Source organism: Macaca fascicularis, chromosome 5 (genome assembly GCF_037993035.2).
Source record: "Macaca fascicularis isolate 582-1 chromosome 5, T2T-MFA8v1.1".
In the NCBI taxonomy this organism is placed as follows: Eukaryota; Metazoa; Chordata; class Mammalia; order Primates; family Cercopithecidae; genus Macaca; species Macaca fascicularis.
The window spans coordinates 93484953-93510128 of record NC_088379.1 but is presented as its reverse complement, the minus strand read 5'-3'; the positions used below and the strand labels follow the sequence as shown (position 1 = coordinate 93510128).

The following is a 25176-nucleotide window of genomic DNA, read 5'->3' as shown; positions in this document are numbered from 1 at the left end:
TTAGCTGGCTCAATAAATAAAGTGAAATGTTAAAATAAGTAGCCCCGTTCCACAGTAATTTGTTTTGCATGTTAGCTAAGACGGTCACGTGTGCTTTAGAGGTAATGAAGTATTTAGAATGTCAAAGAAAGACTCTTTTCAGTCCATTTTCATTCTTTCTAGTATGTTTCACATTAACGTGCCAAGGTATTTATTACTGATCATGTATCAGCGTATTTATTATTCATCACATGACAATATATCAAGGCAAAGATGAGTATTGAGACACTAGCCTAAGTCTAATCAGGGTTATCACCTGTTAAATTTGAGAGCACAGTTTTAACATATAGCATTTAAACTCCTATTTTCTGCTAATGTTAAATCAGAAAAGCATTAACTGTCTACTACATGGAAACTTTTCAGAAGGTATCTGAGCTCAGTCACAGTGGATACATTTAATTGTCTTACTTTAATGTGAGATTCAGTGTAAAGTAGTACACCAAATGACAACTATGTATTAAACATTTTCCTTTCTTCTTGTCTACTTAAGATTCACTTTCTGCCTGTAATCTCATTGCTGTGGGAGGCTGAGGCAGGCAGATCACTTGAGGAATTTGAGACCAGCCTGGGCAACATGGTGAAACTCCACTGCTACCAAAAAATTAGCCGGGTGTGGAGGTGCTTGCCTATAGTACCAGCTACTTGGGAGGCTGAGGTGGGAGGATTACTTAGGTCCAGGGGATTGAGGTTGCAGTGAGCCATGATCACACCACTGGCACTCCAACTTGGGCAACAGAGCGAGACCCTTGTCTCAAAAAATTAAAAATTAAAAATTAAATTAAGATTCACTTTCCAGGCATGCCAAAATCCCTCGGGGCCCTTCAAGGCAGAAAGCAAGCACCTCTCAGTGCATTCATTCCATGCTGTCCAGTTGCACCAGTGGTCGCAGGAGCAGCTGCTTGGATAACTTAGGTCTCCACAGTCTCCTCTTGCTCTGATATCTGTAGCTGTTGAAGTTTTAGTGTTCACCTCCCTCCGCTTCTTGCAATTGCAATCTTTTTTCTAAATCATTTTGCCCCCCTCTAGACAATGCCTTGATTCCTTCATTGACTAAAACAACAACAACAAACACACAAATCCATAGTTATATGTAGCATCCTATTACTGAAGCTTTGGAGTTGTACAGTAGAATTACAGTATTACTGACTACCAGCCAAAGGTTAAAATTTAGTAATAGTCATCATGGTTCTACCGTGGCCTCCATTGGCCATCTATCCACCATTTCTTACTGGCTGTTTCTCCTTAGACTTGCTTGCTTTCACTCTTGGTCACTGCGTTGCCCACTCCTGCTCACATCCTTTCCCTGTCATCTCCAGTATTAGTCTGCTAGAGTTGCTATAACAAAGGACGCAGACTGGGTGTATTCTGTGAAACAACAGAAACATATTTTCTTACAGTTCTGGAACTAGAGTTGAAGATCAAGGTGTAGGCAGGGTTGATTTCTCCCGAGGCCTCTCTCCTTGGCTTGCAAGCAGCTACCCTCTTTCTGCACCCTCACCTGGCCTTTCCACTGTGCACACACATCCCTAGTGTCTATGTGTCCTCTTCTCTTCTTACAAGGACACAATCAGATTGGATTAGGGCCACCCTCATTTAAGTGACCTCATTTAAGCTTAATTACCTCTTTCAAGACCCTATCTCAAATTAGAGTCACATTATGAGATTCTGGAGGCTAAGGCTTCAATCTGTGAATTTTGGGGGACACACAATTCAGCCCATAACAGCTTCCGAGTCCTTTCTCCTCTTTTGTTTCACCCCCAATCCCCAAATTTTAGTTCCATTTCTAAAGCAGAACAACTTTGCTTTCTATTCCTCTCTGTATGTTAAACACAAAATGATATCTACTTTCAGACTTCAGATGAAAGTTATTAATTTTTATTTTTTTGAGACAGGGTCTTATTCTGTGGCCCAGGCTGGGGTGCAGTGGTGTGATCATGGCTCACCGCAGCCTTAACTTCCCAGGCTTAGGTGATCCTCCCACCCAAGCCTCCTGTATAGCTGAGACTTCAAGTGCACTTCGCCATGTCAAGCTAATTTTTTGTATTTTTTTGTAGAGACAGGGTTTTACCATGTTACCCAGGCTGGTCTTGAACTCTTGGGCTCAAGTGATCCTACCACCTCAGCCTCCCAAAGTGCTTGGATTACTGCGCTTTGCCCCCAGATGAGTTTTGACATTACAGTTTCTCCTGTGATATAAATGAGTTCTATGGCAGGATTCTTTTCACCATCAATCTTTGTGGGGACAAATGTGATTTATTCTCTTTGCGCTGAAGTTCTCACAGGGCCATTAGATGGGTGGGGGTTGGTTGAGGTTGGTTTTCCTTTTGCATTTTCACATATTCTCTCTTGAGTTTACTCACTTGCATTACAATAAGAATTTGTAGAGGTACTAATTCTGAAAGAAAAGGAAATATCTTGTCAGCTAGTCATACACTGGTTTCAGGATTCTTTTTAAACAAAAGGTTTAAACAAAACAAAAGGTTATTCTTTTTAAACAGTCCATAACAGTTAGCTTACATGAATAAGCCAAGGAAATGCAGCTGACTCTCCAAACCTCTCCTTCCCTAATCTCTCCCATCCTGATAGCTGCTCCTTTGATTCCACCCTTTTTTTTATGCATATCTTAGCATGTGTCATCAAGGCCCTGTTAAAATGTCACTAGGGCTGGAATTTTTGAATTTATCTTTCTATAATAAGATATGATTAACATCTAGGTATTTAACTGCTTGGTGAGTCTTGTTTGGTTCTTCTGAATTCCTTTTTTTTCCTGAATGTTTTGTGCAGAAGAGAGACACAAAGATAATCAGTGGTTAATTTATCAAACGTTAAGACATCCTAACAACCCTGTGATATAACTTGCAATTCCAGGGCACTCTCAGCACTCATTTACTCAAGTCATCTTTGTAAACAATTGGTCTATATTGTCTTTAATCTTTACAACATTCCTGCAAGGTTGGTATTATTAAACATATTTTACAGATGAGAAGTTGTAGCAGAAGGTCTCAGTCAAAGTCACAGTCATATGCTACTTAGTGATAGAACCTGAATTTGACCTATGTCTGAACTGTTTTGAATAGTTTTTTAGTTTGTTAATGTTCCATTTCTTTTCCAAGCCTTTCAGCAGCTTGCTGCTTCCTGAAACAGTGTCTCCTAATTTACACTCCTTTGGCATTGACCCAGATCTCCTTCCTCTTGGTGCCTCCCACCAACTACTGTACACTTCCTCTTGCCATGTATGACCCTGACTGGCATACAGGTTCTTATGCCAGGTTCTTATGTCCCTGCTGTTTTCACTGTACAAGAATATCAGATATAAGATACTCTTGCTTTTCAAATTCTCACAAGGAGCTGGAATTGTCAAAATTCTTAGTTGTGTCTCAAACATTTGAAAACTGTAAGGTCTATCCACGTTTATATTCCTCCCCCTGACCCTTTTTAAAATCAAAGGATGGCCGGGCGCGGTGGCTCATGCCTGTAATCCCAGCACTTTGGGAGGCCAAGATGGGCGGATCACAAGGTCAGGAGATAGAGACCGTCCTGGCTAACACGGTGAAACCCCGTCTCTACCAGAAATACAAAAAATTACCCGGGCCTAGGGGTGGTCGCCTGTAGTCCCAGCTACTCGGGAGGCTGAGGCAGGAGAATCGCTTAAACCCGGGAGGCGGAGCTTGCAGTGAGCCGAGATCACACCACTGCACTCCAGCCTGGGTGACAGAGGGAGACTCCATCTCAAAAAAAAAAAAAAAAAAAAAATCAAAGAATATTTGCAGGAGTGGGTAATTATCCCCAATCTCATTATCTTATAAAATGACTCTTTTAAATTTTGCGTTTTACCTCCTTATCCTGGTTGACACAGGTTTACATATTGGCTAGCTCCTTGTCCAGCCCTTTCTGGTTTAGGCAGGGAGAGAGGTGATTCATGCTAGTCAGGGTCATACCCGGCAAGAGGAGGTGCATGGTAGTTGGTGGGAGGCACTGAAGGGATCTGGGTCAATGCCAAAGGAGTGTAAATTAAGAGACACTGTTTCAGGAGGCAGCAAGCTGTTGAAAGGCTTGGAAAAGAAATGGAACATTAACAAACTAAAAAACAGTTCAAAAGTTGAATCAAAATGAAAAATTCATTAGGAGAGGCAAGAGAATGAAACAAGATGGCCAAGAGCCAAAGGAAATAAACATAGGTTGAAGAGCAGTTCAGGAAGAACATCTTTGATTGTGATTATATTGTTCTTTATGCATATATTAGCATGTATCATCAAGGCCCTGTTAAAATGTCACTAGGGCTGGAATTTTTGAATTTATCTTTCTATATAATAAGATATGATTAACATCTAGGTATTTAACTGCTTGGTGAGTCTTGTTTGGTTCTTCTGAATTTCTTTTTTTCCTGAATGTTTTGTGTAGAAGAGAGACAAACATAATCAGTGGTTAATTTATCAAACGTTAAGACATCCTAACAACTCTGTGCTATAACGTTATTGTTATTCCCATTGTACAGATGAGAAAATGGTGGCACAGAAATGTTAAGTACTTTTCCTATGGTTACAAAACAAATAAGTGGCTAGCAAGGATTTGAAATGATTACTATGCAATATGTTAAGAGATACAATGATACAGTATAAACGAATGAGGATCCAACGAATTCTGCTTGGATGAAGATCAGGGAGAGATGTACTAATGAAATTACACATTTCCTTTTGGGGTATCACACAATTTGGTGCCCATATAAATGTTAATATTACCTTTGATTGTGCTCTCATGTAAATATTACTGGTGAAACTGCTCTCATTACCCAGATACTGAAAGTAATACATGAACAAGGATTTTTTCCTGATTTTTTTTTAACCAAATAATCCTAAATCTTGTTCCATTTGTTTGTTTTTTGAGACAGGGGTTCACTCTGTTGCTCAAGCTTTATCACGATTGAGCAGGGGCGTGATCATGGCTTACTGTAGCCTCAACCTCCCCAGGCTTAGGCGATTCTTCCCACTCAGCCTCCTGAGTAACTGGGACCACAGGCATGGGCTACCTATGTCTGGATGATTCTTGTACTTTTGATAGAGACAGGGTTTTGCTATGTTGGCCAGACTAGTCTCAACCTTTTAGGCTCAAGTGATCCTCCTGCCTTGGCTTCCCAAAGTATTGGAATTACAGGCTTGAGCCACCTCTCCTGGCTGACCCTAAGTCTTAAAGACATCCCCACTCCACAGGGCTGGGGTGCTCCATTCAAGTTCAGATTTGTTTCAGAAATTCTAAATATCAAGTACCATTTGTATAAACGAGTTTTAGTAAACAGATATGAAAGCAGTTAGTCAACCTCATTCAGTTATTTGTCCTTTTGTCATTCCACAAGATCCACTTTATGGAAGCCTTGTCAATATTTTAACTGAGTTTTTTTTGTAAGAACTAGTAGTGTGAATAACATATTAAGAGTCCAATAATTATATTTAGACTTCAGGGAGTTTGGATGGGAGAAGAGGGTATTTTCTGGACAAAATGTTTTCCTGTGAAGAGTTCTCCCTACACATATAATCCTAAGGATAAGAGTAAACTGGGCTAGAAAGATGAGTTAAATTTCCTTTTAAATGGCATGGTTCTTTAATAAAACTCCCCTAAGAAAAGTTCAACAGAACAAGGAAATAGGATTCATTTTCTTCCCAAAAGATTTATCAGCTAGTGGGAAAGGTCTAGTTTTTCCGAATTTTCCATTTTCTATGTTGTATGACCATAGGAATAAAAAGCGACAAAAATTTCTTATCCAAATGAAATTAGGGAAAAACCATGGTGAATTCCGGTCCTCAGGAAACACAGGGTTCTAGCTAATGGAGGGTTTATTGGAAAGTATTTTTATCATTCTGAATACTAATGACACCTTATAACAATACACTGCCTGTAGATATAAAAACTGAAGACATTGAAGGGATTAGTTATCAATACATCAGATCATTTCTGGACGGAATTTTATTAAAACAAAACAGAACAAAATATAAAGTTATTTTCCTTATTATTTATATTTTTCTAATTATGTAAGGGAGAAACCTTTCATCAATTGGGTATTTTTATTGTGTTTTTGTTTTTATAGCTTTATTTTAATGATATTATGATTTGAGTTGGTAAGGACATTCCACAGCAAGCTACTTTCATTTCTCTGAAACCCAGTTTCTCCTCAGAAAAATGGAGAAATTAGTCATCTCTACCTCATAGAAATGTTGTGAAGATCAAGCTAAGGCACATGAGGCACTTAGCAAGTGCTGGGAACATGGCAAAGGCTAAATGGATGTGAACTATTATACAATGATCCTTCTTGAAACAGGTTATGATGGCTGTTTTGAACTGCATGTTTGTGTCCTTCCCCTCACCCCAAATTCATATGTTGAAACTATAACTTCCAGTGGGATGGTGGAGCCTTTCAGAGGCAATTAGGTCATGAGGGTGGAGCCTTCATGATGGGATTAGTGCCCTTTTAAGAAGAGGCAGGAGTGAGCTCACCTTCTTTCTTCTCCTCACCAAGTCAGGACACGGCAAGAAGATGGCCATCTGTGAACCAGAAGGAGAGCCCTCAGCAGAACCCAACCATGCTGGCACCCGGATCCTGGACTTCCCAGCCTCCAGACTGTGAGAAATAAGTCTCTGTTGTTTATGCCACCCCTGTCTATGGGATTGTGTTGTAGCAGCCCAAGCAGACTAAGATGATGGCACTTATGTCAAGTCCGTGTGCAGCATACCCATATTGACAATATGGTAAAAAATAAAATGTTATGGATTGTATTTTCCAAAGATGGCTGCAACAATATCTTGCAGTATCCCATGTGTGCTCTCCTTACAGGGTAATCTTGCCATGCCTCCCATCAAAGGGGACTCAAAGTCCACTCTCCTTGAAGACGGAGGGCCTCTGTGACTTCCTTGACCAAGAGAGTTGGTTGAAAGTGATGCTATGTGATTTATGAAGTCATAAAAATGCATGTTTCTATCATGTTTTCTTGGCACATTTGTTTTCAAAAAAGTCAGCTGCCATATGAACAGCCCATCTTCCCTGAGGTGCCATACTGTAAGGAAGCCCGAGCTAGCCCATGCAGAGAGACCACATGCAGAAACTCTGAAACCAAATGGACAGAGTGGGGGTGGTGGTACCTGGTTATCACCCAGGCGCCCAGTCCTCATTATAACAGCTCTAGCCATTGTTTGGCTACAACCGCAGGAGAGATCTCAAGCCAGAACCACCAAGCCCAGCACTTCCTGAATTCCTGACCCAGAGATTCCAGACTGTAAAAAATACTTTAGCCTAATTATTTGTTTTGCAGTAATAGTCATGAAACATTCTGCTTTTATCACTTGAGCCTTCCTAATGACAGAAAGAGGTTCTCTGTGAAGTGTGAGATAACAGAGTAAATAACATGATACTGAGAAAATCTTGTTTGCTCACAGAAAATCACTGAAATGTGAAATATCTTTAGTTCTGGAAGGATTTAGTGTTCTCAAAAGAGCAGGCCTTCTGCAAACACCCATTTCACCCACGTATCAGTCTACTCATGTCTACTGTTCCTCAGCAAAGTTTTCTCCTCAGAAGGGGATGATTGTTTGTTATAGTTCTATTTTATAAAGAAGTTTGAAGCTTATGTGCTAATTATTACTGAACACTTTTAAATATTCAAAAATTAATAACGGTTACTCTAAATGAGAATTTAAAATGCAAGTTAGGCATGTTATCATGCTGCCCAACAACTCCCTCAGGTTTTCCACACATTATACCACTCCCATTAGATGTGGATGAGTGCCATTCATCTTCGTCCCCATAGCTTCACTCCCTGGTAGGGTATGGGAATGTTCAGAATTCTGCCACACGTATAAGCAACTATTAGCAAACAGATATAAAAGCACTTATTCAATCTCGTTCAGTCCTTTGTCCTTTTGTCATTCCACAAGATCCACTTTAAGGCAGCCTTGTCAATATTTCAGTGTAGGATGAGCCAATCATCTACTAGTATCAGGTAAACAGTCTTGTATAAAATGTAAGTGTGTGTATGTGTGTGCACTTAGGACAGAAGGGGATGGGGTGGGATGGGGAGACGCAGGCCTGATGAACAGAACTTCAGAGCCACAGCCGTGTCCTGTAAATGTTAGACTGTTGAGCCTGCCAGATTTTTACACCTCTTTTCTGCAAGGAAAAGAGTGTTTATACAGACTTTGTAGCCAATTATATTTATTAAATACTACTAATCACAGCAACGTAAGATTATTTCTAATGTCCCTAACGCTATTTTTAAACGTTTTGGTGAGGATTTAGACAGGGAAATTTGAAGCACTTGCTAAAAGCAGCTCTGAAATGTGTACTCCTGATTATGGTTTTCCAAACACTAAATGCGCCTGTGTGTGAATTACTGCTCAGAATATTACAAATATTAGCTAACTGCACCCAGGGTGGTGATTAAAGTTCACACACACACACACACACACACACACACACACACACACACTCAACTCATTCTGCTTTGGTGAAATATTGCAAACTGTTTTTCTGACAATTTGACAGCATCACATGCACAAGATGAAATCAAATCTTTTCTTTGACCTTTAAGTAGCTACATAATCTGTCCCCATGCTATGCTTTCATCTCATGTACACTCTTCCCCTAACACACCTCACTCCAATCCTATGTATGTCTTTCTTGTTTCTCCAACATGCTTGGACTCCATGTGCCACATCACCTGTGCTTCTGCGGTCCATTCTGCCTGGAATATTCCCTCGGATGGTCACGTGACTGGTCCCTTCCCCTCACTCAAGTGTCTTCACAGACGCTGCTTCCTCAAGAAGGCTTTCCCCATTATCTTCGTACTTCTCAGTCTTTAATATTTTGTCTCGGTTTCTTCATAGAATGTATCCTTTCTTGGCATTTTGTAAGACAGTAATTAATTAATTAGTTAATTTTTTTGCCTGTCTCTACCACTAGGATGTGAGGCCTATGTCGGTAGAAAATTTTCTCCTTGGTTCACTGCTTTATCACTAGTGCCTGGAACATGACAGGTCCTTAAAAACTTTTTTAAATGGATGGATTGAATAGCATTCATCCAAACTCTATCTTTACTTATATTCTGTTGTGTTATAGCTTTCTTTTTAAAATTGTATATATTTTAAATGTACAGTATGGTGTTTTGATTTATGTATGTTGTAGCTTTCTTAATTCATTGGATTCTGATAGGTGACTTTTGAGTGATTCTTTGAAATGCAACCCAGAGTGCAGGGTCGGCTGGTTCATTCTGGGCAGTAACACAAAGGCTGGCTCTTGGTAGCTAGTGCTGAGACCAGGGCTGGTACCTATGGCATTTGTTTATCCATTTTGTTCATTTGTTTATAAAACAGAATTCTGAAACGTGATGTGTCAGGAACTCTGGTAGCTCAATAGCAAGGTGTAAGCAATCTCTGCCCTCATCAAGAATAAAGTCTATCAGGGAAGAAAGACAGTTAAACAAGCAATTAAAATCAATCATGGTAGTGCTATTGTGAGATAAATACAGGATGCTATGGAACAGGGATAGGAGGAAGAGGTGGCATCTGCCAGTTGATGGGAGCTGATTGTTAAATTTCCAGGAATTTTGCAAGCTCATTTTAAAAACAGACATTATTAAAGATTGTTATGTAAACTTATAATTAGATAAATTATATTAAAAATAAATTAGATAAATTAGACTAAAAAGCAAAGGTAATAAATGCCACATCATTTCCTGATAATCTTGCTCCTGAGGTTCTTTATGACTGTCGTATCTGTGTGGTGGAATTGTTCTCAATGCTGGCTAGTGCATGCATTTCCCTAACTCTTCATTCAATGACATCATGTTGGTAGCTCGAGATAAACCATGGTGTGAATATTTACACTGTGGAAATTGCTACAGATCAGGTTTTTTCCTTCAAAGAGCCAGTTATAGACATTTACCAGCATGCCATTGCTCTCAGAGCACACAGCACGACGCCTAACCTCACCTGGGGACATCAGACAAAGATCCTGAAAGGGGAAGCAGGAGTTAACCAGGTGAAAGCTGTATGGATGATAGAGAGTAGCCCCTTCAACATCAAGGCCAAACAGGTGAGCTAGCTCTTATCTGCATTCAGCACACCATCATTCTGCCTCTGTATGCCTTTTTTCTTCAGGTTACCCTTCCAAAAATACATACTCCATGTATATATATGGATGTATAATTTATTGATATGTATAGCTAACACTGTTAAGCTTCATTAAATTTCTTTTCTGTTCATTTAGGACAATATTTAATTAAAGCCATGATAGAAGTGCCCTAACAGGCCATATTTCACCTTGTTTACTCAGTTTAATTATTTTTAATTTTTTTCATTTAAAATAATCAAGGTTTTATTAATTATAAATTGGGAATATTGTGTTTATAACTTGTGAGATAAGAAGAAAAAGAATATATGTACCCAAATTTGACATTTATTTTTATCTTTTTTTAAATTTTAAAAGTTTTTATTATACTTTAAGTTCTGGGATACATGTACAGAATGTGCAGGTTTGTTACCTATAAGAGTTGTGTATTTCAAAAACTGAAATCTCATAAAAAGTTAAATTTTTGTCTGACAAAAAAAATTCTTTTCTGTAAGAATGTTGAATATTGGCCCCCACTCTCTTCTGGCTTGTAGGGTTTCTGCAGAGAAATCTGTTGTTAGTCTGATGGGCTTCCCTTTGTGGGTAACCCGACCTTTCTCTCTGGTTGCCCTTAACATTTTTTCCTTCATTTCAGCCTTGGTGAATCTGATGATTTTGTGTCTTGGGGTTGCTCTTCTCGAGGAGTATCTTTGCAATGTTTTCAGTAATTCCTGAATTTGAATGTTGGCCTGCCTTGCTAGGTTGGGGAAGCTCTTCTGGATAATATCCTGAAGTGTGTTTTCCAACTTGGTTCCATTCTCCCCATGACTTTCAGGTACACCAATCAAACATAGGTTTGGTTTTTTCATATAGTCCCACATTTCTTGGAGGTTTTGTTCATTCCTTGTCATTCTTTTTTCTCTAATCTTGTCTTCATGCTTTATTTCATTAAGTCGATATTCAATCTCTGATATCCTTTCTTCTGCTTGATTGATTTGGCTATTGATACTTGTGTATGCTTCATGACATTCTCGTGCTGTGTTTTTCAGCTCCATCAGGTCATTCATGTTCTTCTCTAAACTGGTTATTCTAGTTAGCAGTTCCTGTCACTTTTTAATCAAGGTTCTTAACTTCCTTGCATTGGGTTAGAACATTCTCCTTTAGTTCAGAGGAGTTTGTTATTACCCACCTTCTGTAGCCTACTTCTGTCAATTCATCAAACTCATCCTCTGCCCAGTTTTGTTCCCTTGCTGGTGAGGAGTTGTGATCCTTTGGAGAAGAAGAGGCATTCTGGTTTTTGGAATTTTCAGCCTTTTTGCACTGGTTTTTCCTCATCATCATGGATTTATCTACCTTTGGTTTTTGATGTTGGTGACCTTTGGATGGAGTTTTTGTGTGGGCATCCTTTTTGTTGATGTTGATGCTGTTGCTTTCTGTTTGTTGGTTTTCCTTCTAATAGTCAGGACCTTCTTCTGCAGGTCTGCTGGAGTTTGCTGGAGGTCCACTCTAGATCCTGTTTGCCAGGGTATCACCAGCAGAGGCTGCAGAACAGCAAAGATTGCTGCCTGTTCCTTCCTCTGGAATCTTCGTCCCAGAGGGGCACCTGCCAGATACCAGCTGGAGCTCTCCTGTATGAGATGTCTGTTGACCCCTGCTGGGAGGTGTCTCCTAGTCAGGAGGCATGGGGATCAGGGACCCAACTGAGGAGGCGGTCTGTCCCTTATCAGAGCTCGAGTGCTGTGCTGGGAGATATGCTGCTCTCTTCAGAGCCAGCAGGCAGGAACGTTTAAGTCTGCTGAAGCTGTGCCCACAGTCACCCCTTCCCCCAGGTGCCTCAGTTTCTTTTTTATAGTAGTAGATTCAATAGCTTCTCTACTAATGCTTTTTATCATGCTGATTTTAGTTATATCTTTCTATCTGCATTCAGGGCCTATAAAGTCCTTCACATTTTGGCTGAAGGAAAGAAAGAAAACAGATATTGATTTACTGAATCCTGGGAGAAATGACCTCCTTTAGACGTATTTATGTGTAGCCCTAATGTTTTGCTATCCCAGAGGATAAGCCTGGACTATTGACTCATTGCAAAACCTGTAAATGTGTTAACAAACTCCTCTGTGAGATACCCAGATTGGACCTCTAGGTTTTCTGGAAAACACCACAGAGAACATTGTTTTCAGGTTTCTCTACCATTTTCTTTTACAGAAACCACCAGAGTATCATATTCTTAAGGGTGTCTTTTAAGATTTTTTTACCTTTTGAAAATCACAGATCTAGAAATGTAGTCAGCTTCTGCTGTCTGATGCATGAGCTCGTGTTGATGGCAAAACCTTCACCTATTATTTTGATGAGTGATGTATCCAGATCCTGTTACAACATTATGAGGCCACAAATGGAAAAGTAAAAACAAATGGGAGTACAGTATAGAAACAATGTTTCCAGAGGCATTTAAAAAGCATTTCCAGTCACTCTCTCTCTTTCTTTTTGTTTTTCTTTAAATCTTCTCCCAGAATGTACCGTATAATGACATTGATGCCTGGTCTTCATTTTGTTTTTTAATAGAGGACATGGCCCTTGTATAGTTTGTGGCCATGAGTTTAAAATTTTTGTATTTCCATGAGTATCTTGCAGGACAATTTAAAAAAATAGAGGGATGGGTGCAGTGGTTCATGCCTATAATCTCAGGACATTGGGAGGCAGAGGCAGGAGGATTGCTTGAGCCCAAGAGTTTGAGGCCAGCCTGGGCAACATAGTGAGACTCCACTCCTACAAAAAATGAAAAAGCCAGATATGGTGGTGCATGCTTATAGTCCAAGCTACTCAGGAGGCTGAGTTGGGAAGATGACTTGAGCCTGGGAGGTCAAGGCTGCAGTGAACCATGATCATCGCACTCCAGCCTGGGCAATAGAGCAAGACCCTGCCTCAAAAAAAAAAAAAAAAAATAGAAACCACTTTTTATAGAATTTCTTTTGGACAATTCTACACTTTAAAAATATGCTTGTGCTGTTTTCAGTGATCTGAAATAAGAATAATTCCCTAGGGATTTGTATCATTTTTAACTCCTAAGAAGAAAATGTGGACAGGCAGACTTCAAGTATAACATTCATATAGTTAATTAAGTTGCCATTTATTTTGCTAACCAGAGAGGAACCATTAATTTTGTCAAAAAGATGTAACACTTGAGTGTCTTTAAAAAATCCAGTAAAACATAGCTTCCCACTTCATACTGAAGAAAATTGTCCTGATAGTTTTTTCTCCATTATGCAACTGGGAAGAGCCAAACAGAGAATATTTTCCTTGTGCTGGGGCTGGAATAACGAAGAAAGCCACAGACCTTGGGTAAATTACTCTATTTCTCTAAGAGTGTTGAAAATCTGTTTTAAATTAAGAACTGATGGAGTGAGCAGCACTATTTTTATAGCAAGGGTGATTTTAAAAAATATTCCTTGTAAAAACATTACATGAAAAATTTTAGTTTTAGTTTTTGTTAAAATAAGATTTTATTGCCTTTCTACCAGAAGAATAGAAATAGGAAATTGCAAAAGGCAGCAATTTCTCCTTTCAGTACAGTCTCCCAAAAGTAATCCCTTTTAACAATATGTAATAAGTGATGTGTTGACATGACTGTTAAGACTATTATGAAAAAGCTAAAGAAAGCAGCATGAAAGCAAGATTGACAGACTCATGCAGGGAAACAAAGGCTAGTTCCTGGCTCACTCTCCAAAGGGCACTCCTGCATGATCCTCCACAGGTTTAAACTCATTTTTAGAGTATGGTCACCCTTCTGCTTTCTGGGTACTTTTATATCAAGGCTTCAAAATGCTTTATAAATATATGCACCAGAAAAAAAGTACTTTTAAGGGTCTTATTGGATAAAGTAATTTGCCTTAGCTGTGGGCTGTCTAGACAATGGGACATCCAAATGCAATGATTTTTTTGTGGACTCTGGAGATTGCACAAGAACCAGCCTCTGTTTTTGGTCCATCCTGCTCACCACTAAAATGTGAATTGTCCAAATTCTTTTGCGCTGGCAGCTCTGTGCTGAGCTCAGCCATCAGGACCTCCCCTGCATGAGGTGAGGGTGCTTAGTGATTTTTTTTTTTTTTTTTGAGACGGAGTTTCGCTCTGTCGCCCAGGCTGGAGTGCAGTGGCGCGATCTCGGCTCACTGCAAGCTCCGCCCCCCGGGTTCGTGCCATTCTCCTGTCTCAGTAGCTGGGACCACAGGCCCCTGCTACCACGGCCGGCTAATTTTTTTTTTTTTTTTTTTGTAGTTTTAGTAGAGACGGGGTTTCACCGTGTTGGCCAGGATGGTCTCGATCTCCTGTTCTAGTGATCCGCCCGTCTCGGCCTCCCAAAGTGCTGGGATTACAGGCGTGAGCCACCGCGCCTGGCCGGTGCTTAGTGATTTTGTTTCACATCCACATTGCCACTCCACTCAGAAGTTTGGCAGTTTCCAGGGGTGTTTCCCTGGGCAGGACGCAGAACTCTGCTTTTTATGGAAACTGCCACCTAAACATCCTTTTAAACTCAGGGAATCCGACTCCCTCCTGGAGCGAGACTAGATCTCCTTTTGACCTCAAAGCCTCAAATACCCCACCAACCACTAATAGGACACTATTTTATTCCCACTCTAACCCTGGAATCCACAAGTTATTAACACTTCTCTGAGCAAGAGTGCCCAGCATTCAGAAAAGATTAGCCAGGTGTTATTTTCATTTGAGCAAACAACCTTCTCATTCCTTGGCTAATGAGTCCATATAGCAGTGGGGAAAACTTTATTAATATATTATTTTGGGGAGACCATTTGTCAATGACTGTAGATTACCATAGATATAAGTTGGTAATGCCACTTGCAGTTGATGTGGTATCTTCACTGAAACAGCAAAATAAAACATAGCCCTTGGCTCGTATGTAGTTACTGATCTAGCAAATGCTTTTTGACATCTCTATCAGCTAAGTGAATAAGAAGCAGTTTGTATTCAAGTTGCAGGGATAGCAGGATACTTTACTGATTTCCCTAAGGGCTATCTACATCAACTCACCTGTTTCTCTTATAATGTGGTTTGGAGGGAACAAAACTTTATGCTAGTCCATTACTTTTATGAAATTTTGCTACTTGGACTGTATGAGCAGGAACTATCAAGAACCTATATGCCTTAAGTAAGACACATGAATGCTAGAGGGTGCCAATTCAGTTGCAAGGACCTGTCACATAGGCAAGGTTATTAGGTATCCAGTCATCTTGTTTGGGTACTTTGGGGTATCCCTACTAAAGTGAGATATAAGTTTCTGCATCTTGCCTGGTCCACTGCAAGGAAGGAGGCACAGCGTTTTGTAAGCGTCTTTGGATCTGGGAGGCTTCATATACCACACATGGAGACGCCGCCCCTGATATTTGCTGGAAAATCCATTAGGCTGCCAGTTTTGAGTAGGGTCACACCAAGAAAAGCAACAAAAGGCTCTTCAGCAAGTCTAGGCTGCTTCACTCTTCTAACCTGTTAGACTCAAGGCACTACACTTTAGTTTCAGACAAAGATGTTATAGAGAGCTTCTGGCAGGCTCGCAGAGCAAGACTCTCAGGTGTTTGGAATAAGACTTGGCCTCTTCTGACAACTATACTTGACCTGAAAAACAACTTTTAGTTTGTTGCTGGGTGAGTCAAAGACTGAAAACCTGACTTTTGAAAATAAGAAAATATGCATCATAAATTTAGACATGCACATATCATTCCAGTGTAAAACGAAAGTGTTATGTATGAGACAGGGCCAAGAAGGGTCAGGAAGCACAAATAAACTGCATGAGTGAGTGGTTCAGACTTCCACGGTAGTTGCTCTTACTACTCTCCTGCTTTTCCCTTGGATAATAGCTCCAATTCGTTGAGGGAATTCTCTATGACCAGCTGAAGGAGAAGAAAGAATGGGCCTGGCTTATGGATGGATGGCATGTGGACCTCTAACAGAAATGGATAGACACTGCATTACGGCCCCGCATAGGTGGTACTGAAAGATAGTAAGGAAAGAAAATGTTCTCAGGAGGCAGAATTTTGGGCAGTCTTTTGGGTGTCTATTTAATGTGAAAGGGGAGATAGCTCAAAGGGTGAATTTATACAAACTGACTGGCCAGTGGTTAAGGAATTGGAAAGAACAAAATAAGAAGAGTGGTGACAAGGTCTGAGGAGATGTCTGTGATGGGCCTCTCAGCATGGGCACAGAGTGGGAAGATATTTGTGTCCCATGTAAATGCCCATTAGAGGGCATCCAAGTGGTGAATGAGTGCTTTGAATAATTAAATGGATAAGATGATCTCTCTTAGCGATGTCAGTCTGCCTATTTCCCTAGCCATTTATATGATTGGTCAATGGAGGTATATAAAGTGAACATGGTGGCAGGAATGGAGGCTATGCATGGTCTCACCAGTATGGGCTCAGTCTCACCATAACTGATTTGTCTATGCCATCATTGAGTATTCAATCTGCCTATAGCAATATGAACCTGAAATATGACACCATTCGTGATATTCAGGTAAGTCTCCTGTGGAATGGCGTATGTAGACTCATTTATGGCACCATATGGAGACAAATCTTGTGAGGACAGGGTGTTACTTATATGATGCAGTATATTCCTTAAACAAGTGGCTAATATAAGTTCCTAAGTGTGTGAAACCATATGTCCAAGATTCAAGGGCTGTAGGCGAGAATGGACTTTATTATACCAAATATTTGTTTTGGGGAATGTTTTCCTCACATCCTTGCAATCTTGGATTCTGTGGGTTTATAGTACCAGAAGGAGAAATGAATCCATAAGGAAATACAATAATAGTTCCATTGAATTAGAACCTGAGATTGCCCATTGGCCATTTTAGGCAGATGAAGCAAAGACAGAGAAGAGCTTATTGCATGTACTGGCTGGGTAATTGATTGATCCTGATTACCAAGGAGAAACAAATATGCAGTGGGGATGAGGAGGATTATTTATGGAACCCCAGTGGGATTTGTGGCTACTTAGGACTTTATCACCCCGTGGCCCTTGGCAATAGAAAATTGTGGCAGTGTAGTAAAGATAGGACCACCAAAGGGCTCAGCTCCTATAGGACTAAAGTTTGACTCAGGCAATCAGGTTAAAAACCCATTCAACTAAGATACTTTAATAGAATAAGGAAACAAGAAATGGACGTTGGAAGAAAGATGTTGTGGTTAACAACTTAGACATACTGACCAGTTACAGAAGCAGAGATTTTAACAGCTATGTCCTCTAATCATTTTTTCTTGTCCCCATGTTTCCTCCCACTCCTTTTATGAAGAGCACTGCTGATGGCTAACATTTTTAGGTTGCAAGTGATCTGGCCTTGGAGATATGGTAACTGGTTGGGAACACAAAGTTGTCACCCAAGCAAAGGATGATAGTGGATGTCAAGAAGCAAGACTATGCTGGATCCTTTCTGCCGTTCTACCAGATCCATCCTCCACCCTCATCTATCATTGTCTGTGTGGATCTTGATCAATGGACTTTGCCTCTGGCTCCTAATTGGGTTTGCACAATGGGAAGCAGAAGAAAGTGAAGTTGTGGCTCCTTCTTTTCATAGAGCTGCAGGTTGGACATGCCCGTTTCCTCAAGTCTACAGCCCTTTTCAGCTGGAATTTGCCAGCTAACAACTTCCTCCAGGTTTAGATAGCCACTAAATTATCTTGCCCCTTCAGGTTAAGGGGTAATGGGTTCCCCTCTATTAGTAGCCAGTGGGTAATGAACTATCTCTAGTTTGTTCCTTAAAACATGCCCATAATAGTCTCTTTAAATAATTCTCCTCAAATTACCTGGCCTGAGTAGGTCCCACTGGAACTCTGATTCATGCACACACTTAGTTCGTTCTTTGCAACCACTCAATGGCATAGATGGGTACGTGATGTCACTTTCTTGCTTAAAATGTTTTAGTGCCTTGTCATTGTAATTGAAATAAAACCCAAAGAGTATGGTTTGCAAGGCCATACTTGACCTGGTGTCTGCCTCCCTCTCCAGGCCAATCTCTCCCCACTCTCCTTCAACCCTGTTGCAAGTCGCGTTAAGATCCCCTGTGGCTCTTTCTCTTGAGGTGCTCATCCCCGAGATCTGCCTACCTGTACTTCAAATTTCAATTGAAATATCACTTCCTCAGAGTCTTTCCCTAGCTATTCAGTCAAAAGCAGTCATCTAAACACTGTCACATTATCCTATATTAACTCTTCTCACAGGACTTAATAACAAGCAATTACTGATATTTTCTCGTCCATTTTTATACCTTTAATCATCTATCAATCACGTCTGTCTGCCTGCCTGCCTTCCTTCCTTCCTTCCTTCCTTCCTTCCTTCCTTCCTTCCGTCCTTCCTCTCTCCCTCCCTCCCTTCCTCCCTTTCTCTCTCTCTTTCTTTCTTCTTTCTTTCTTTCTTTCTTTCTTTCTTTCTTTCTTTCTTTCTTTCTTTCTTTCTTTCTTTCTTTCTTTCTTTCTTTCTTTTCTTCCTTCCTTCCTTCCTTCCTTCCTTCCTTCCTTCCTTCCTTCCTTCCTTCCTTTCTCTCTCCTTCCTTCCTTCCTTCCTTCCTTCCTTCCTTCCTTGCTCTTCTCTCTTTCTCTTGCTTTCTTGCATTCTTTCTGGCTTTCTTGTTTTCTTTCTTGTTTTCCTGCTTTTTTTCCACAGGGTCTCATTCTGTTGCCCAGGCTGGAGTCTGGAGTGCAGTAGTGTGATCATGGCTCACTGCAGCCTTGACCTCCCTGGGGTCAGGTGATGCTCCTGCCTCAGCCTCCCAAGTAGCATGGTGTGCACCACCATGCCCAGCTAATTTGTGTGTGTGTGTGTGTGTGTGTGTGTGTGTGTGTGTATGTGTGTGTTTTAGAGCCTGGGTTTTGCGGTGTTGTCCAGGCTGGTCTTAAACTCCTGGGCTAAGGTGAGTCTCCCACCTCGGCTTCTCAAAATGCTAAGATTACTGGCATGAGCCACTGCACCTGGCCCCACTATTGCTTTAGAAGAAAAATTTGCTGAGGACTAGCTTTTAATATGTGTTGATATTAAATTAAAAAGCAGAGATTAGCTCCATCCTATAGATAAGGTAACAGGAGTTCAGAGGTTACAGTTATTAGTGTGAGAATCAGCGCCTATGACTTCTGATATCCATACACCAGGGTCTATTCCTCGTCTGATTTCCCAAGCCTAAAAATGTTGTGGGAAAGACATGTAATCAATCTAAGTATCTATTAATGAATGAATGGATAAAGAAAATGTGGTATATATACACAATGAAATAATCAGCCATAGAAAGGAAAAATGCCATTTGCAACCGTCACGGATGAACCTAAAGGATATTATGTTAAATGAAATCAGCCAGGCACAGAAAAACAAATATCTCATGATCTCACTGATACGTGGAATCTAGAGAAGTTGATCTCGTGGAAGCAGAGAGCAGTGGTAACAGTGGTTACCTGTGGGATGGTTGGTCGGGAGGAGAGATGGGGAGAAGTTGGTCAAAGGATACATAATTATAGTTAAATAGGAAGAATACATTTTAAGAGAACTATTTTATGGCAAGGTGACTGTAGTTAATGATGGTATAATGTATTCTTGGAAAATGTAAAGACAGTGGACGTTATGTGCTCTTAACACAAAAATGATAACGGTGTTAGGCAATGCGTCTTGTTAATTAGCTAGATTTAGCCTTTCCACAATGCATATGTACTTCAAACCATCATGTTGTACATGATAAAAACATGCAATGTACTCTGTCAATTTTAAAACATAAATTTAAAAGGTGCAGGAGAAAAATAAAATTAAAATGCTATGGGAGATGAGCTATGGGAGGTAGTGAGCAAATCTTAACTTATGTGAGACAAAACTCCTGGAAAAATAATGGGGAGCCTTTTATCTCCTTAGCCATGCTAGAATTAGAAATGAATTGTTCTCCAATACTAAATTACCATTTCCCAAAAGGGAACACAAAGCTGTTGAACAGTTCAGTAAGATGTTAAGAAGACATTCCATGATTTAGCAGCCAAAATAACTTTGTTAAATATTTGGTTAATGTCTCTTTACTGTAGGAATTCCTAGAGCCTTTAATATGTTTCTTGTGAAGGAAGGCAGATGTACTATGCAAAGCTACCCCAACTGATTAGAATAGAAAATACTTTATGAGAATCCTATTAATATCTCATAGAACATGCATTTCCTGGACCAAAGTTGAGTAAACACAGAATTAAATCTTTAGTGATAGACATCACATTGGCAGAACAGTCTCATTATAAAGATAAATTTAATAATGAATTATATGTAGAGAAGGAAGAGGGAGTTTATATTGGTGTCTTCTGAGTTTATATTATATTTATATTGGTGTCTTCTGAATTTTGTTCTTTTGTGTCATTTATTCAGTTTCGTGTGAAAGTCTTTTTCTTTCTTTTTTTTATTATACTTTAAGTTCTGGCGTACATGCGCAGAACGTACAGGTTTGTTACATAGGTATACACGTGCCATGGTGGTTTGCTGCACCCATCAGCCTGTCATCTACATTAGGTATTTCCCCTAATGCTCTCTCTCCCTTAGCCCCCCAACCCCAACAGGCCCCATATGTGGTATTCCCCATCAGCCTGTCATCTACATTAGGTATTTCCCCTAATGCTATCTCTCCCTTAGCCCCCCAACCCCAACAGGCCCCGTATGTGATATTCCCCTCCCTGTGTCCATGTGTTTTCATTGTTCAACTCCCATTTATGAGTAAGGACATGAGGTGTTTGGTTTTCTGTTCTAGTGTTAGTTTGCTGAGAATGAGGTTTCCAGCTTCATCCATGTCCCTGAAAGGACATGAACTCATTCTTTTCTATGGGTGCATAGTATTCCATGATGTATAAGTGCCACATTTTCTTTATCCAGTCTGTTATTGATGAACATTTGGGTTGGTTCCAAGTCTTTGCTATTGTGAACAGTGCTGCAGTAAACATATATGTGCATGTATCTTTATAGTAGAATGATTTAAAATCCTTTGGGTATATATGCCATAATGGTATTGCTGGGTCAAATGGTATTTCTAGTTCTAGAACCTTGAGGAATCGCCACACTGGCTTCCACAATGGTTGAATTAATTTACACTCCCAACAGTGTAAAACGTTCTTATTTCTCCACATCCTCTCCAGCATCTGTTATTTCCCAACTTTTTAGTGATCATCATTCTAACTGGCACGAGTCTTTTTCTTTTTTCCAAGTATGTGTCTGCCAAGTTTTTATTTCCCTCATCAAACCATGTATTATTTCTGACTATTCTGGTAGAAGTGTTGAAACATTTTTAAGCCTATTGCAAATGCCTTTTGTCCAGATCCAGATAATTTCTACAGGAGTCTGATCGATATCTCATTACTGCCAGGGCAGCCTGCACTGCTGTAGTTTGTAGTCTATTTGCTTATTGTAGGAATTATATCATTAAGAAGACTTAAGGTGTAAAACATTGAGTGACAAAGATGTTTCAATGAGGAAAAAAGGGACTTCAACTAGAACGTAAAGAGCACAAGAATAAAGTCAAGAAAGGAAGAAAGGAGAGAGGGAGGAAGGAAAGGAGGGAGGGAGGAAGGGAGGGAAGGACAAGGACAAAGCCTAAACTTGCTAAAATGCTGGGATAATTGGCACAGAGAGGTCCTATTGCTAGAGAAAGCAAGTTAGATGGTCACCCTATTTATGCCATTTTTAGCTATTCTGCTCATTGGTATGTACTTAATAGAAATATGTGCACATGTGAAATGAGAAATATACAAGAATGTTTAAAGCAGCATTATTTATAATAGACCTAGAGTGGAAATAACTAAAATAGGCATCAACAGTAGAATGGAATACCATGCAGCAATGGAAAAGAATAAACTACAGCTATATGCTACAACATGAACATATCTGAAAGCATAATATTAATTTCCTTTAATATAAATGTCAAGAACAGGCAAAATTAAATTATAATGTTAGATGTAATAATCACCTTTGAGGATGGTGTAAGCAATTGATTAAGATAGTTTCAAGGGACTTCTGTGGTGCTGGCAATATTTTATTTCTTTTTTTTAATGTGGTAAAAAACATAAAATTTACCATCTCAACCATTTTTAAGTGTACAGTATAGTAATGCTAACTATAGCTCATTGTTTTGGCAGATTTTTTGAACTTTTCATCTTGCAAAACTGACTCTATACCCACTGGTCAAGTGATCTTCAACAAGGGCACTAAAACTATAAAATGGGGAAATAATATTTTCTTCAACAAATGGTATTGAGAAAACTGAATATCCATATACAAAAGAATAAAGTTGGACTCTTACCTTATACCATATTTTAAAATGAACTCAAAATGGGATTAAAGATCTGAAACTTTAAAACTCCTAAACTAGTAGGGAAGAATCTTTACAAAGCTGAATTTGGCAATGATTTATTGCCTGTGACACCAAAAGCACAGGCAATGAAAGCAAAAATAGACAAATGGAACTACATCAAACTAAAAAGCTTCTGCACAGCAAAGAAAACAGTCAACAGAGTGAAAAGGCAAAAATGGGAGAAAACATTTGCAAATCATATATCTGGGAAGGAGTCAATATCAAGAATATATAAAGAACACCTGTAACTTAACAACAACAACAACAAAAATAACCCAATTTAAAAAATTGGCAAAGGACTTAAATATATATTTCTCCATAGAAGATATACAAATGCCCAATAAGCATATGAAAAGGTGTTCAACGTCACTAATTATTTAGAAAACTCATGTCAAAGCCACAGTGAGATATCACTTTATACCTATTAGCATGGCTGCCATTTAAAAAAAAAAACCAAAAAACAGAAAATAACAAGTGCTGGCAAAAATGTGGAGAAATTGGAACCCCTGTGCACTGTTAGTGGTGATGTAAAATTGTTCAATCCCCATGAAAATTTGTCTCAGGACTCTATTCTGGTCCACTGGTCTGTATGTCTGTCTTTACATCAATACCATACTGTTTGGATTGCAGTAGCTTTGTAATATGTTTTGTAATCAGGAAGTGTGAGGCCTCTGGTTTTCTCATTTCTCTTAGGATTGTTTTGACTATATGGCTTCTTTTGAGATTTCATATGAATTTGAGGATTTTTTATTTTTAAAAAATTCCATTGAAATTTCATAGGGATGGCATTGAATCTGTAGATTGCATAGTTTGCATACTTTAATAATATTAAGCCTTTCAATCTGTGAAAATAGGATGTTTTTTCATTGATTTGTGTCTTCTTTAATTTCTTTCAGCAATGCTGTGTAGTTTTGTGTATAAGTCTTTCACCTCCTTGCGTAAGTTTATTCCTAAGTATTATATATTTTTGATGCTATAATACATGAAATATTTTTCTTAATTATCTTTTAAGATTGTTCATTGTTAATGTATAGAAATGCAACTGATTTTTGTGTGTTGATTTTGTATCTTGCAACTTTGCTGAATTCATTTATTACCTTAAACAACTTTTTTGTGGAGTTCTTACAAGTCTCTACAAATATGGTCAGAGGCGTTTGAACTAGAGTGACTCCATTTTGAATAGGGGATGGGTAAAAAAAGGCTGAGACCTGCTGGACTGCATTCCCAGAAAGTTAAGCATTCTTAGTCACAGGATGAGATAGGAAGTCAGCACAAGATACAAGTTACAAAGACCTTGCTGATAAAACAGGATGAGGTAAAGAAGTTGGCCAAAACTCACCAAAACCAAGATGGTGATGAAAGTGACCTCTAGACGTCCTCACTGCTCATTATATGCCAATTACAATGCATTAGCATGCTAAAAGACACTCCCACCAGCGCCATGACAGTTCACAAATACCATGGCAGTGACTGGAAGTTACCCTCCATAGTTTCAAAAAAGGAGGGACCCTCAGTTCTGAGAAATCTCTGTCCCTTTCCCAGAAAACTCATATATAATCCACCCCTTGTTTAGCATATAATCAAGAAATAACTATAAATATACTCAATCGAGCAACCCACACTGCTGCTCTGCCTATGGAAGAGCCATTCTTTTGTTTCATTAGGTTTTTAATAAACCTACTTTCACTTTACTCTTTGGACTCACCCCAAATTTTTTCTTGTGCAAGGTCCAAGAACCCTTTTTTGGGTTCTGGATCGGGATCCTTTTCCAGTAACAATGTCATCTGCAAACAGAGATAACTTTATTTCTTCCTTTTCAATTTAGATACCTTGTATTTTTTTCCTAATTGTTTTTGCCTAATTGCTAGGACTTCCAGTACTATGTTGAATAGAAGTGGAGAGAATGGATATTCTTGCCTTGTTCCTGATCTTACAGGAAAAGCTTTCAGTTTTTCATTATTGAGCGTTATGTTAGCTGTGGGCTTTTCATATATGGCCTTTATTTTCTTGAGGTAATTTATTTGTATTTCTAGTTTGTTGAGTGTTTTTATAATAAAAAGGCATGAAAATTTTGTCTAATGCTTTTTGTGTCAATTGAGATGATTATGTAATTTTTATCCTTTCTTCTGTTAATGTGGTTTATTACACTGATTGGTTTTTACACGTTGAACAATCCTTGCTTCTTAGGGATAAAACCCACTTAGTCATGGTGTATAATCCTTTTAATGTACATTTGAACTCTGCTAGAATTTTCTTTTTCTCTTTTTTTTTTTTTTTTTGAGAGGGAGCCTTGCTTTGTCGCCCAGGCTGGAGTGCAGTGGTGCGATCTAGGCTCACTGCAAGCTCCGCCTCCTGGATTCATGTCATTCTCCTGCCTCAGCCTCCTGAGTAGCTGGAACTACAGGCGCCCGCCACCACACCTGACTAATTTTTTTGTATTTTTAGTAGAGATGGGGTTTCACCATGTTAGCCAGGATGGTCTGGATCTCCTGACCTCATGATCCTCCCACCTCGGCCTCCCAAAGTGCTGGGATTACAGGCCTGAGCCACCGCATCTGGTGAACTCTGCTAGAATTTTATTGAGAATTTTTGCATCAATATTTATCATGGATATTGAACCCCATAGGTTTCTTTTCTCATAGTAGATTGATCTGGCTTTGCTATCAGGTTAATTCTGTGCTCAGATAATAAGACT

The 25176-nt window shown here is 39.4% G+C and overlaps 1 long non-coding RNA gene across 6 annotated transcripts; it reads left to right on the top strand.

Moving 5' to 3' along the window:
* The first annotated feature begins 526 nt into the window (after nt 1-526).
* On the top strand, nt 527-24560 carry LOC135970955 (uncharacterized). Of its 6 annotated transcripts, none has more exons than XR_012434941.1 (6): nt 527-649; nt 6548-6651; nt 8829-8910; nt 9957-10114; nt 17427-17716; nt 22267-24560. It is a non-coding gene; the product is annotated as an uncharacterized lncRNA (long non-coding RNA). The 6 variants fall into 6 exon arrangements; XR_010586904.2 differs by having other exon boundaries at nt 8818-8910; nt 9951-10114; XR_012434940.1 differs by lacking the exon at nt 22267-24560 and having other exon boundaries at nt 17427-18108.
* The last annotated feature ends 616 nt before the right edge of the window (nt 24561-25176 follow it).